Here is a 13,434-nt window from a genome sequence, read left to right as displayed (position 1 = left end):
AGGAAATAATTCTGAAAGTAAATCTCCTGAGAACTAAACAATGGTGAGTTTTTCAAAGCCGTTAAACATAATCAGAGGAAAGAGCTGAAAATAGAATAGACTCCTAGTCTTGAAATGGACCAATTGGAATAAATTGGAAGTCGATGTACATGCAGGTGAATCTAGGTCAAGATGTCTCCAGTTTGAGGAAATGCTTGAATAGGGAGATGCATTTACCCAACCATTCATTTCCCAGAGCATCAGTGATGAAAGTGTAGCCGATAGAATATTAACAGATCCAACTTTCACAGGGCGGCTGAGTAACGCAGTAGGTGGAGCTGATGCTTCACAGTGCCAAAGACCCACATTCAATCCTGACCTCGGGTGCTGCATGTATGTAGATAACACGTTCTCCCTGTGACTGTGAGGTGCTCAGACTTTCTCCCACATCCCAAAGACGTGCGGGTTTGTAGGTTAATTGGCCTCTGTAAATTGCCTCGAGAGAGCGATGGTCGGCGTGGACCAGTGGACCGAAGAGCCTATTTCCATTCTGTATCTTTCAATTCATCAATCAAAACCTGCAATTACATCGCGTCTTTTCAGCTGTTCAACCGTCATTATGCAATCGAGTATATTTGAGAAGTCATCAGTGCCACAGAGGGAAAGAATGCAACCCATTCTTTGAAAGCAAGAATCCAGAAAAGCTTGGTTAATCCTTAGTTAGTTACATTAGAAACAAAATGATTGCCAGGTAAAAGTGCATCTTCTTCTTGAGAATATCCTATGAGATCTTTCTGATTCTACCTGAGGGCATAAGGTGCTACACATACGGATCTCCTCTGAATGACTATTGCCAATGGAATCTAATATATATATATTTGGGGAAAGGGGGAGAACCCATTTTATTCAAGAAAAGAATATGTGGAGAGTAGCTGAGGAAAAATGCATATTATTTCAGGATAGTGAAGAAAAAATATTAAAGAAAGGATGAAGATAGAAAATTAGAGTTTGAAATGGGTTCTTGCACAAGGAACTACTTGCTTCTTGTGTTGCAGTTTTTTAAATAAGGTGGTTGGTTCAGCAATGTCCATTTAACTTGGATGTATTTCAAAGGCATACCCAGTGGTTTTTCCGTGAATGTAGAAAGGGTAGGTGAGAATTGCCTTCTGCCACCGGGTATGGACTTATAGAGCCAGTTCACCCCTGCCCCATCCCCGCTAACCCCCACCCACTGCAACCCCTGCCTGCGGGAAGATGGAAAACACAGTTAAACTCAGTGTTTGGTTCAGAATACTCAGGAGAAACATGAGATCCTTCCTGCAGCTTGCAGTCAGCTTGGTTCCAACACTGCAGGAGACTGAAGGTGAAAAGAGCAGCATTGTGATGAGAGGGGTGGAAGGATTGTGGGTGTGGTGGGAGGGGATATGCTGGTGCAGTTTGCAGCATTTCAGGATGGGACAGGCGTGACGGACAAGATAATCTTTTCCTGTCCTAATTCACACAATCATAACTCACATTATCCTTTGATTGTATTAGCCTAGGGAACAATGTCATTTGGCAACAATAAACCTCTGCCAATTTAAATCAAAATTGCTGTCAGGTGTATGAAGTTCACCAGAGTAGGCTGCAGAAGGGACTGCTTGCTTCTTGTACAGCAGTCATTAAAGTAATGAGGTTGGTCCCACAATGTTCATTTAACTATAAGTACTTCAAAGGTGTTATTTTTGTGATTACACATGTTGATTTAATACTTTTTATTTATTAATTTATTAAATTAGTCGATTGGTCACAAAATCAATAGGTGTGAGGTATAATCGATGGAAAGAAATTGGTGATAAGTGTGATTTATTTTTTAATTGACGTGCTTACCCAATGTTTTGTGTGTGACAGCAAGTCCCAGTACACCGTAAAAGTTAAATACTAGATTTTCAAATTATGAATAATATAAAAAGATTACTGTAGTTCAAAAAATAAAATTTATGAATTAAATTAAGCAGTCAGGCCCTTAAACAACCTAAGCAGTTTATAGGATAATGATCTGCCATAGACATGAACAGCAAGGAACGAAATGTGTACGGGCATCTTTTTGCCTGTAGAAAAAACACTGAGTATTGTGGAGTAAGGGAGCTCAACAGCTTTGTCAACAGCTTTGAGTAAAAATGTTGAGCAACCAGGTAATCTAGCCTTGGCAAAAGCACAGGAGGAATTTGCACAATCCATTATCAAACAGCTTGCGCACTCAAATCAAAATCGGACAATTACTTTATATAGAGAACATGGGGAGGAATTTAGTTAAGTTTAGTTTATTGTTGCGTGTTAACCAGTCAGTGGAAAGACAATACATGATCATGTATTGCATGAGAATACATCGAGCCATCCACGGAATAAAGAGAATAATGTCTAGTGTAGTAAAGTCCAGTAAAGTCCAAGGGTCTCCAATGAGGAAAATAATTTCATTACTTTTGAAGGGATGCCTTAGATCAAGACAAGGATCAAATGTCATGTGTACTGGGAACAGAACAATGGAATTAATACTTACAGAATTGCAAATCCAATAACACACAGATAAATATGTAATAATCAATAGTATAATAAATTAATAAGCATAATACCATGTAACCACCATAGTGCAAAACCAAAGTCCATAGTGCAAACAAAAACATAGTCCATATAAGATTATAGTAACTGAGGCTGGGGCTGTGCAGTGTTCAAGAGCCTCATAATTGCTGGGAAGAAGCTGTTCTTGAACCTGGTGGTCATGATTTTCAGGTGTTGAGAGAGACAGCATTATTGAGCTACTACCTCCTTGAATTTATAGGGATATTTTGTTCATAAGGTCATAAGCGATAAGAGCAGTATTAGACCATTTGGCCCATCAAGTCTACTCCACCATTCAATTATGGCTGATCTATCTCTCCTAACCCCATTCTCCTGCCTTCTCCCCATAACCCCTGACACCCGTACTAATCAAGAATATATCTATCTCTGCCTTAAAAATATCCATTGAGAGCCTCCACAGCCTTCTGTGACAAAGAACCCCATAGGTTCACCACCGTCTGACTAAAGAAATTCCTCCTGATCTCCTTCCTAAAGGAACGCCCTTTCATTCTTAGGCTATGACCTCCAGTCCTAAACATCCTCTCCACATCCACTCTATCCAGGCCTGTTCATAGTGTAAATATAATCAGCCTAAATCTTAGCGAGCAGTTATCAGGAAATTTAAGATTTCCACGTCCATGCTCACTAGCACTGATGTCCTGAGTTGCACTTCACATGCACCAGCTTCAAACAAAGTGCTGGTACGTCTCAGGAAAGTTTGCCTCTACAGATGATAGAGCATCTAAACACTTGAAGGCACAATTTCAAGTTCCCCAGTGGCAGCTCTTTATGGTTAAGCAAAAAACAATGTGCTGTAGGAACTCAGGTGGGGTCAGGCAGCATCTGCCAGGGGTGAAGGTGGATGCAGATGTGCTGGTGGCGTTTAGGAGGCTTTTAGATAGGCACATGGATGCGTAGGACATGGAGAGATATGTATCATGTGTATGCAGGGGAGATTAATTTAACTTGCATCATGTTTGGCATAGACATTGTAGGCCAAAGGGCCTGTTTCTGTTCAGTACTGTTCTATCTTCTTTTTTTCAATGCAATTTTTCTTTCCTGTTAATCAGATTGTTTGCTCTTTCACTGAGAAACATCAACAACTTATCTGAAGAATTAGGGCAGCACAGTGGCACAACGGTAGAGTTGCTGCCTTACAGCGCTTGCAGCACCGGAAACCTGGGTTCGATCCTGACCACGGCGGGTGCTGTCTGTACGGAGTTTGTACTTTCTCCCCATGACCGAATAGGTTTTCTCCAAAATCTTCGGTTTCCTCCCACTCTCCAAAGTTGTACAGGTATGTAGGTAAATTGGCTTGGTGTAAATGTAGAGTCAGCGCAGACTCGATGGGCCGAAGGGCCTGTTTCCACGCTGTATCTCTAAACTAAACTAAACTAAACTAAACTAAATTCTGTCGATGTACATACGGATTCAATATTAATCTGTTGTGGCAGTGCCTGCAGTATACTTTGAGGATATTATGTTTGATAACTGCAGTGGTGTTAAGTAAACTTAAATGTGGAATGTTAAGATGAAATGGTGCTTAACTATCCAGTGTCTTTGAAGTCTATGTTAATTTGGAAGATTAATTGCTGATGGGCTTGTGGGGATTTTTGGCTATAGGTTAGCAAATTCCACGTAGAGGCATTGGGGATACAAAATCCTGTGGATTCCTCGAAGTGGTGAAATGAGATCGAATTTTGTCCCAAGACACCCAGAGTGAAGTGCCTTACTCAAGGGGGTTGACCCCCTCTGATCTATAACTGTAATGGCAGCCTCCATGTGTAGGAAGGAACAGCAGATGCCGGGTTATACTGAAGATAAACACAAAATGCTGGTGTTACTCAGCAGGCCCAGCCTCCAGCCTAATGATGGTAGTGTGATCCATTACCACACATGGTAATGTGAGAAGATAATTGTTGTGTATCTCCGAAGGCCAAGGTCGGACGATTCAGAGATTTTGAAATTGGAAGATGGTGCCAAAACGTGACGATGTGTATGTTTGCGCTCATGTACACCATGATTGGACTGGATGACAGTCCACTACATCTTGTGTCAATAATAAACCTTATTGCTCCAAAAAGAGGAACGTGGCTTCTGGGAACAACTGAGAAACAGCAAAGATCCTGTTTTAATTTGCCCCTTACTAAACCTTAATGGGTGTCAATTCCATGACAGAGATTACCAAAGGAAGTGCAGTCTGCCATTCCAGGCAAGAACCTGCACCGCCTGAGGCATTATCTCTGAGATGTGACATTAACCGAGGCCTCGTTTTCCCACACAAGGGCAGGATCTAGGGTTTTATTTTGAAGAAGGCAAAGTATATCCCATGGGGGCCCACTCACAAACAATGGATGGAGAACCAACGTAATCATCTTTGTTAGGCATGTCACTGTGACTCTTCACAGGTGGTTTATTCCTTGGACAAGTTTGCACTGGTTTGCACTGAAGATAGACACAAAATGTTGGAGTAACTCAACTGGTTAAGCAGGCATCTCTGGAGAAAAGGAATTGGTGATGTTTCAGTTCAAAACCCTTTTTCAGACCTGGTCAGACCAGGTCTGTCAATCTATTGCTCATTTTCATGCTGCTAATTGTGGAAATTTGCTGTGCATGAATTGGCTGCTGCATTTCCTGCTCAACCCTCCAAAAATGACTTATTTGTTCGAAAGATTCTTCGCAATGCTCTGAAGTTGTGAGCGATGCTACATAAATAGAAGTATTATTTTCTTTCTTCCTGGGCCAGTACAGGAACCAATTTCTGTATCGGATCCTGTCCGGACAGATTCCCCAGAGAGCCTTCAAACACCCCTGGAGCGGCATGGTGGTGCAGCGGTAGAGTTGCGGTCTTACAGCGCCACGGGCCAGGGTTCGATCCTGACTACGGATGCTGTCTGTATGAAGTTTACGCGTTCTCCCTGTGACCCGCGTGGGTTTTCTCCGGGAGCTCTGGTTTCCTCCCAAAGACGGACAGGTTTATAGGCTAATTAGCCTTGTACAATTGTAAATTGCCCCGAGTGTGTGTGTAGGATAGTGTTAGGGGATTGTAGGTCAACACAGACTCGATGGGCCAAAGGGCCTGTTTCCGTGCTGTATCTGTAAAAAAAAAATTAAATGTAAAAAAGATTTGACTCTAAGGTCAAACCTGAGGTCCCACGCATTGTAACTGAGAGAATATTGAACGGAGATCATAACAACATGCACGCAAATACCACACTCTTGTTCTGCTAAGATACTCAAATAACAGTGCAAGGAACAATAGAAACGGCACAGAAAGTTACGGCTCCCCAGAGAAGCAGCAGTGGAATTGGTCTGTCTGGGAACATCAAGCCCACAAACAAAAATGGGAACAGGCCATATACGGTCTTATAGCTTACATGGGAAGCTGGAGTTGATTATTCTTCTTTCAGCATTACTGACTGGTGGTCTGAATCGTAGTTTAGGGACAACGTTACCTGAAGAAACACTCCACAACACTTTCAAATCTTCCATGCTCCCCCTCAAGGATAAAGCTTGGTGTTGTTTAAAAGATAGTGTGAGCTGGTGTTGTTTCACAACCCATGGCTTGTAGGTCTCCTGTGGAACAATCTGCACACAGCCCTTGTGACGTACTGTTAACAATCATTTTAAATACAGTGGCTTGCAAAAGTTTTCATACCCTTTGAACTTTTCCACATTTTGTCACGTTACAACCACAACCGTAAATGTATTTTATTGGGATTTTATGTGATAGACCAACACAAAGTGGTGTATAATTGTGAAGTGGGAGGAAAATGATACATGGTTTTCAAATTTTTTTACAAATAAAAAACTGAAAAGCGTGGCGTGCAAAAGTATTCAGCCCCCCTGAGTCAATACTTTGTAGAACCACCTTTCACTGCAATTACAGCTGCAAGTTTTTTGGGGTATGTCTCTACCAGCTTTGCACATCTAGAGACTGAAATTTTTGCCCATTCTTCTTTGCAAAATAGCTCAAGGTCAGTCAGATTGGATGGAGAGCGTCTGTGAACAGCAATTTTCAAGTCTTGCCAGAGATTCTCAATTGGATTTAGGTCTGGACTTTGACTGGGCCATTCTAACACATGAATATGCTTTGATCTAAACCATTCCATTGTAGCTCTGGCTGTGTGTTTAGGGTCGTTGTCCTGCTGGAAGGTGAACCTCCGCCCCAGTCTCAAGTCTTTTGCAGACTCTAACAGGTTTTCTTCCAAGATTGCCCTGTATTTGGCTCCATCCATCTTCCCATCAACTCTGACCAGCTTCCCTGTCCCTGCTGAAGAAAAGCATCCCCACAGCATGATGCTGCCACCACCATGTTTCACAGTGGGGATGGTGTGTTCAGGGTGATGTGCAGTGTTAGTTTTCCGCCACACATAGCGTTTTGCATTTAGGCCAAAAACCTCAATTTTGGTCTCATCTGACCAGAGCACCTTCCTCCACATGTTTGCTGTGTCCCCCACTTGGCTTGTGGCAAACTGCAAACGGGACTTCGTATGGCTTTTTTTCAACAATGGCTTTCTTCTTGCCACTCTTCCATAAAGGCCCGATTTGTGGTGTGCACGACTAATAGTTGTCCTGTGGACAGATTCTCCCACCTGAGCTGTGGATCTCTGCAGCTCCTCCAGAGTTACCATGGCTGCTTCTCTGATCAATGCTCTCCTTGCCCGGCCTGTCAGTTTAGGTGGACGGCCATGTCTTGGTAGGTTTGCAGTTGTGCCGTACTCTTTCCATTTTCGGATGATGGATTGAACAGTGCTCCGTGAGGTGTTCAAAGCTTGGGATATTTTTTTATAACCTAACTCTGCTTTAAACTTCTCCACAACTTTATCCCTGACCTGTCTGGTGTGTTCCTTGGGCTTCATGATGCTGTTTGTTCACTAATGTTCTCTAACAAACCTCTGAGGCCTTCACAGAACAGCTGTATTTATACTGAGATTAGATTACACACAAGTGGACTCTATTTACTAATTAGGTGACTTCTGAAGGCAATTGGTTGCACTGGATTTTATTTAGGGGTATCAGAGTAAAGGGGGCTGAATACTTGTGCACGCCACACTTTTCAGTTTTTTATTTGTAAAATAATTTGAAAATCATGTGTCATTTTCCTTCCACTTCTCAATTATGCGCCCCTTTGTGTTGGTCTATCACATAAAATCCCAATAAAATACATTTACATTTGTGGTTGTAACGTGACAAAATGTGGAAAAGTTCAAGGGGTATGAATACTTTTGCAAGCCACTGTATATGTACGGGGACTGGGCTATCAAGGGTGCAGCCCACATAATGTACTGAGTGCTGTGAGTGGGGCCCACTGTACACAATGGATAGAGAGCCATTGTTATGGTTTGTCTTAGGCATAACTCTGTTCCTCTTCCCACTGCCACACTACATCAGAACTATGGAATGAAATGAGTTGGTGATGCAGTTACACCAACACCTCTGCATTAATTTCTGTGACAGTGGCAAAATCATTTCCATACCCAAAAGGCAGCACAGTGGCACAGCTGGTCAAGCTGCTACCTCAAAACACCAGAGACTCGCGTTCTGTCCTGATCTTGGGTGCAGTCTGTGTGGAGTTTGCATGTTCTCCCTGTGAAGGTGTTTGTTGTCTCCGTGTGCTCCAGTTTCCACCCAAATCCCAAAGACGTGCGTGTTTGTGGGTTAATTGGCCTCTGTAAATTTCCCCTAATGTGCAGGAACTGGATGCGAAAATGGGATAACGTCGAACTAGTGTGAACGGGTGATCGATGGTCGGTGTGGACTCAGTGGAGCGAGGAGTCTGATTCAATACTGTATCTTTCAATGATTCAATCAAACCAGCTCCTGATCTGAATTGTGAGCACACTAACATCCAGCAGTGAGGGTCTGATTCCATTGGCATCAGCTGAATTTGAACATGAAACAGAATTTACAATGTGTTTGGTGTCTCTCAGCCATGTTGGAGAGATTGTACTGTGTATCTGAAAAATTACTACAGGCCTCACTCACTTATCAGCTAAATGGAATCTCCATAAAATCAAACTGCTCTGTTCCTATGAGGAAACAAGGAACTGCAGATGCTGGTTTAGACATAAAGTGCTGGAGTAACTCAGTGGGCGAGGCAGCATCCGTGGAAAACATGGATTGGTGATGTTTCAGGTCGGTACCCTTCTTCAGTCTGAAGAAGGGTCCTGACCCGAAAAATCACCTGTCCATGTTTCTCCAGGGATGCTGCCTGACCTGCTGAATTACTCCAGCACTTGTTTCTTTTTTCATTATGAGATGCCTTTATGTTCAGAGTTCTTTCTGGCCAGCGGTTATCACTATTAGGGTTAATAAGTACTAATACTCAAGTGACCCCACCACTCGCCACATCTTCCCGTCTCCCCCCCGTCTGCTTTCCGCAAAGACCGCTCCCTCCGTAACTCCCTGATCAATTCTTCCCTTCCCACCCGCACCACCCCCTCCCCGGGCACTTTCCCTTGCAACCGCAAGAGATGCTACGCTTGTCGCTTTACCTCCTCCCTCGACTCCATTCAAGGACCTAAGCAGTCGTCCCAGGTGCGACAGAGGTTCACCTGCACCTCCTCCAACCTCATCTATTGCATCCGCTGCTCTAGATGTCAGCTGATCTACATCGGTGAGACCAAGCGTAGGCTTGGCGTTCGTTTCGCCGAACACCTCTGCTCGGTCCGCATCAACCAACCTGATCTCCCTGTGGCTCAGCACTTCAACTCCACCTCCCATTCCTGGAGGAAATATGTCTGGTGGCAGAAGTATCTCAGATCCTAGATCATCCAGAAGTAAGCATGCCTCAGATCCAGTAGTCAGAAGAAGGGCCTCGACCCAAAAGGTCACCCATTCCTTCTCTACAGAGATGCTGCCAGAGTTACTCCAGCAATTTGTGTCTATCTTCGGTTTAAATGAGCGTCTGTAGTTTCTTCCTACACAGTAGTCAGCATGTAGTTTAGTTTAGCTTATGGTCCACGCCGACCAACGATCACCCCGTAAGCTAGCACTATCCTACACAATATACATTTTTTTATCAAAGCCAACGAACCCGCAGACCAGTACTTCTTAAAGTCTGAAGAAGGGTCTCGACACGAAACGTCACCTATTCCTTCGCTCCATAGATGCTGCCTCGCCTGCTGAGTTTCTCCAGCATAGAAACATAGAAACATAGAAATTAGGTGCAGGAGTAGGCCATTCGGCCCTTCGAGCCTGCACCGCCATTCAATATGATCATGGCTGATCATGCATTTTTGCCTACCCTCGATTTTTCCAGCATCTGCAGTTCTTTCTTAAACAGTACTTCTTTGTAAGTCTTTGTAAGTGTGGGTGGAAACTGGAGCACCCGGTGAAAATTCACGTGATCACAGGGAGAATGTGCAAACTCCATACAGACATCACCCATAGTTAGGATCGAACCCGGGAGTCTGGGCGCTGTGAGGCAGCAACTCTACCACTGCGCCACTGTGTGTATCCAACCTAATGATGGACTTAGCTTGGATCCTGAGCGATTTTGTATCTTGTGAACATGTCTCAGAAATGCATGTTCTACAAGCCAACATGTCTAGTATTCTGAGTGACCCACTTTAAATCCCGCTGGGCACCCCCAGTGGCAAGCGTGGGTCAGACCCAGGCTGATTTAGTGGCAAACATGACAAGGTTTACAAACCTCTGATTCTGCCTCATCCACTGGTAAGTTTATGGAATAAACTCAGGCACTGCGCTTTGCCTGTCCACTGCTACACATATTCTTTTATCACACAGAGTTCAGATCTGCACTCCTGAGCTTACTCCCACAAATATTCTCTCAGCAAACGCAGTTCTCTAAATGATTCCAATGTTCGAGCCTTCCCCATCCTCCACAGAAGTCCGGTCCAAGTGTTGATCATGTTTTGAAAACAGACACATGCTTCTGATTATTGAAGCAGATTTTGCTTCCACGGGGAGTTTACATTTTTTTGTTGATTGTGTGGGTGAGAGAGCCGCAGAACCGTAAGACTCAGGAAAATTCTCTCACAAGCCGAGGGAACATCTGAAAGGCCCGACACGAAGGACAGGCTTTTGTGTTCCTTCCAGAATCAATCCGATGGAGGTCTGAGAGGAAGATCTGAGCCATACTCTTAGCGAGGGACATTTCTCACTGTCAACAAAAAGAGAGGGAACAACGTCGATTTTGTCCAAATAGCTTAAAAAAATGATAAAGACAAAGCAAATACAAACTGTCGGTGACTTAGAAGGGCAGTGAGCCTTCTGCGATGTGACCTCTGTTGGAGCATATTCCAAGTTTCTTTGGTAACAATGCTCTGGAGACCTCCATCAATTGTCAGCTGATACTTCACTTATCCAGCCTCAGGAAAACTTGAGAGGCCATTACACAGAGGAAAATCAACTGCTGGAGTGGGCTGTAAGGTTCAAGCCAGAACACTGGATTCATTTAAGAAACAATTAGATGCTGCCATAGAACAATGAGATGATTATGTTTTAGTTTAGTTTAGTTTAGAGATACAGCGTGGAAGCAGGCCCTTCGGCCCACCGAGTCCGCACTGACCAGCGATCCCCATGCACGAGCACTATCCTGCACTCTAGGGACAATATACTTTTTTTTAACCAAAGACAATCCACTTATAAAACCTGGAGGTCTTTGGAGTGCGGGAGGAAACCGGAGCACCTGGAGAAAACCCACGCAGGTCACGAGGAGAACATACAAACTCCATACAGAAAGAGCCATAGTCAGGATCGAACCCGGGTCTTTGGCGCTGTAAGCAGCAACTCTACCACTGCATCACCATGCCGCCCTAGATGTCAGAATCCATAGTGTAGTTTAGTTTAGTTACAAACTATGGGATTCAGAATTATCGAACAGCACGGACAAAGATCACACATATGCTATCTTTGTATGATTACTGCCCTCATAGTTTTTTCTTTATCAAGGTTTTATCTATTTTTCTCTTAACATTATTAAGGATGTGCCTTCCACAATGTCCATGACAAGGAATTTAGGTTCAAAATTCATTTCCATGTCAGTATCAGACATGGAAGGAGGTCAGACCCCACATATGAGCATCGCCTGTTATTCTAGTGAAGACCAAAGAATATCAATGGCTGTACAATGGCGCAGCTGGTAGAGCTGCTGCCTGACAGTGGGAATGCTTTTCCCAGTCAAAATTTGTGAGAGTGCACTGGCTATTCTACACCATCTTCACTCCTCTGGACCTGATCTCAATCCTCAACTATTTCCAGGAGTGGTGTTTTTTTTCTGTGAGGTGCAGGTGCTAAGCAAATGCAGTCATGGGACCAATGTCTCATTGCATTGTTTTTATCAGCTTTATCGACCGCTTTATCCTGCATCTGTACACGGTGGATGGCCCGATTGTAATCATGTATAGTCTTTCCGCTGACTGGATGACACGCAACAAAAAGCTTCGCACTGTACCTCGATACACGCGACAATAAACTAAGCTAAGCAGAAAGCTCAGCTAAACTAAACTAAACATACACAGCCTTGAACTACTCGTGGATTCACAGCCATTTCGATTCTGAGGCTCTCAGATCCTAATGGTCCAGACTTTGCAGTAAAAGTACTGGTGAAGCTAATTGGTTTTTACTGTCATTACCCTGTGAAACTAGCAACAACTTTGGCCATTATCTAATTTAGGTTGTGCTTATTAAGCTAATTAAGATCTTAATTGACTTAGATTAAACTTAATTATTTATGAGCTCAGCCTGCTGTAAAATGTGTTGAAACTATTGTACGAGGGCTGAGTTTTCGAAACTGGTGTATCAGGACAAAATTACCACCATGCACATTCTTGGTCCGAGAAGATTAATTTTATACATTGGGCATTATAATCCCCCCCCATTTCAAAATATAGTTGCCTGAAAGTTGATCTCACCACACCAGGTGTTTGTGATACTCGATCTAGATTTAATGAGAGCTGAGATGTCATGGAATATTCAAGGGCTTACTGTGTGGATCGCTAATTCTGAGGTTTTCCTTTAGATTCCCCTTGTATGTTGGTCAAATGGAGAATGCAGATGGGTGCAGCGGTGTTTTCAAGAATGTGTAATTCCGGTTTCTTTGCCACTTCTGACATTTCCATCGGTGGGTAAATGGCCTGAGCTGTCTGAAACTCATCCTCCAGATGTTTCTCATTGCTCCTAATTCTTTTTATTTGAAGAGATTTCCCTGAACATATCCCAGGCCAATGCTTGGAATCTGACTCACCTTAAAATACTTGACATGTCTGGCTGTCGTGTATGGTTCCCTCACCAATGTGTAGCCTCGTCCCAACTACGCTAGCTTCTCGCACCGCCCGCCAAGCTTGCCCCCATCCCTCCCCACCAAGCAATCTGATCGAGGCTGATCCAACATCTGACACTCCCCCCAAATGCCTGCTCAATCCCCCCTATCAATCATTTGGTCAGGATGGAGTGAATGTGGAGAGGATGTTTCCATTAGTGGGAGAGTCTAGGACCAGAGGACTTTGCCTCAGAATTAAAGGACGCACCTTTGGAGAGGAGATGAGAAGAAATGTCTTTAGTCAGAGGGTGACGAATCTGTGGAATCCATTGAAACAGACGGCTGTGGAGGCCAAGTCAATGGATATTTTTAAGGCTGAGATTGACAGATTCCCGATTAGTACGGGTGTCAGGGGTTATGGGGTGAAGGCAGGGGAATGGGGTTGAGAGGGAAAGATAGATCAACTGTGATTGAATGGCGGAGTAGACATGATGGGCGAAATAGCCTAATACTGCTCCTAAAACTTTCCTTAAGATGATTGTCAGGCTGTCAGAAGATAGGGGACGATCAGCCATGAATGGCCTCCTCCTGCACCTATTTTCTATGTTTCTATGTTTCTATGATTGTTT

The sequence above is a fragment of the Amblyraja radiata genome, chromosome 16, assembly GCF_010909765.2.
Source record: "Amblyraja radiata isolate CabotCenter1 chromosome 16, sAmbRad1.1.pri, whole genome shotgun sequence".
In the NCBI taxonomy this organism is placed as follows: Eukaryota; Metazoa; Chordata; class Chondrichthyes; order Rajiformes; family Rajidae; genus Amblyraja; species Amblyraja radiata.
The sequence above is the reverse complement of the archived record's forward strand: the minus strand, read 5'-3'. Positions refer to the sequence as shown.